The sequence below is a fragment of the Lygodium microphyllum genome, chromosome 19 (assembly GCF_053477565.2).
Source record: "Lygodium microphyllum isolate KBCC chromosome 19, Lygodium_microphyllum_v1.1.10, whole genome shotgun sequence".
Classification (NCBI taxonomy): domain Eukaryota; kingdom Viridiplantae; phylum Streptophyta; class Polypodiopsida; order Schizaeales; family Lygodiaceae; genus Lygodium; species Lygodium microphyllum.
In genome coordinates this window covers 30484412-30487012 of record NC_141153.1, presented here as the reverse complement: position 1 = coordinate 30487012, position 2601 = coordinate 30484412, and positions in this window count along the sequence as shown.

Genomic DNA, 2601 nt, shown 5'->3' with positions numbered 1-2601 from the left:
AACCATTAGGAGCATGTGGACTTTGTGTAAGGTGCTAGAACCCTTAAGCATTTTCATAAGCCCATGTGGCGTGAGTTGTTGATAAGGGGACCCTCAATCCATGATGAAGCCATTTCCTAGATGAAATAACCAAATTGTTGCTTACAATGAATCGAGGTTAAGAATCAAACAAATCAAAAGATTAAGAAAAAGAATATTTGTGTGTAAGGTGCTAGAACCCTGAAGCATTTTCATAAGACCAAGTGGTGTGAGTTGTAAAGGGGGCCCTCAAATCAATGATGGATCCATTCCCTAAACCAAATAACTAGACTATTGCTTACAAAGGAGCAAGGTTTTAGCATCAAGCAAATCAAAAATTTACAAAAAAAGAATCCCTCTAAATTCTCGAAAATAAGTTTTCAAAATCAAGATAGACCTATAAACTTTTCGTGAACATCAAATTAGATTGTGTGAGCGTCATAGTCAACTACAAGTAGAGCAAGTCCTACTTGCCCTTTTTTACATAATAATTTGTTGCATCATAATCAATGGCTTAAGAATGTTCAATGACACAACCAAAAACACAACTTGGGTACTTTGTTTATGTCACCCTTCTATACCATCTAAATGTAATAATGTTGAAATTTGTTGCCATTTCTATTAAGTACGCGATGGGTTAGCTTCTGACTATTAGGGTACAAAGGATACTCACCACAAAACACACATTATATGGACATAAATGCCGATAACAAAGTTTACATGACCTAAGGTTTGGTGTGCTATCAAAGATGACATATTGACTTGATATTAGAATACGACCATTGACAAAAGTATTGACTTCGTATTAGAATAAGACCATTGACTTCACATGATTGTCTTAAACTTCTCCCTCTAGACTTTCAACATTATTATTATTATTACTTCCACATCTTCTAGATGAAGAGTAAGGGATTCCACACATTGACAAGCTCCCTTGTATAAAAAAGAGATTTGCAAAAGGCCCTACAAGAATACATCTTATATGTTAATACTACTCGTACACACTACCATTACATAGGAAATGCACTAAAGTTGTGTTCATATTTGTACTTTTGTAATATGAATGTAAGATCACTTAAGATTCTAGGGGCCTTCCTTGCAACATAAACATAAGCTACAACTCAGTTTAATATGCAACACTATTAAAGTAGCCTTGAATCAATGTTTTGCCCCTTGCCTTGATTGCATACTCCACACCCTAAAACATACAATGGATGCACCTACATGCACCTTCTTTGAAGCTGAGTTGCACACCAAATGTAATATAATGGGAGTCTATATCCTCAGTGCAAAACATCGTGTTTTAATTTTAAGATTAATAGCTTGACTTCCAACAACGGTTGCACCCCATGGAGTATCACCCCAAGTGGGCAATGAAGGTTATGCCGTTTACTTTTGCCAAACCATAATTCAAGTATTTGCATGCAAAGACAAATAAAATAGAGCTTGCCATTCAAACCCTTTTGATAAAATTGTCCTTTATAAACAGTCTAGCAGAGAATCCTTATGAAATATGGAGAACATCCTTATAATATATGAGCCTGTCCAAGGAGTTTCAAAAAAGCACACAGCCACACCACCATCGTCTCCACCAAGCAAACTTAAACAAGTTAAGCAGAATTTACAGCCATCCAAATTGGATGTTACTAAAAAGAGAGTGTTGAAAAGGTTCAATCGCCTTCTGATAGCATCATCTTGATTATGTGTTGAAAAGGTTCATCACCTTCTGATAGCAGCATCTTGATTATCAGCACACTATAGGGAAGCCCTTGTGATAACATCTTGATTGGCTGTTCACCCTAGACAACAATAACTCAACGAGAGTCTCTTGTTGAAATTTTATTCTCGATTATGGCACACTCCTTGATCATTCTAGCTCCATCAAAGACACTTTATTTGGTATTGCAGTCTAGTCTCTAGAACACCTATGACCTTGGATGTTTGCATTAATTTTATCTTCATCTAGCTCCCTCAAGGAGACTTTAGTTCGTATTGCAGCCTGTTCTCTAGAACACCTATAGACTACTTTAATGATGTGGTAGCAAATACAACCAATCGTTACCTACATCCTACCAGAACCAGGCTTCAAAAGGAGAGACACAGACGGACAGTGTAAAAATCAGTGGCAAGTAACAAATCATACCCCTCTATCTTGAAAACAAGTTGAAAACAATGAATTGTCCAGTCAAAATTCCTCCAAAAGCAGACAAGAATAACCCTTAACAGATGACTTTACTAGACTCACCTCCCATGCATCAGCAATTATATAGTTAACCGGCATACAAAATGCTGATCCATTAACGACCTGCATAATGGATCAGCTATTATTCTCATACTAATGCATAAAACCCCATTATTGCCATACTAAGCATTTCAGAATCGCTGCCCTCTGTTAGTCATGTCAAGGATTTATGGATTTATGGGGGGGGTTTTGAGCTTTTCTTGTGCTCTTTGTTCAATCACATATGATCATAGCAAACACAATGACTCTATTTCAAAATCACTCAATTGCGAAATCGGTCAAAAACATTATGGAACAAAAGAAAACAGGGTAAGAACCTCATGAATTCGAATCATGAAACA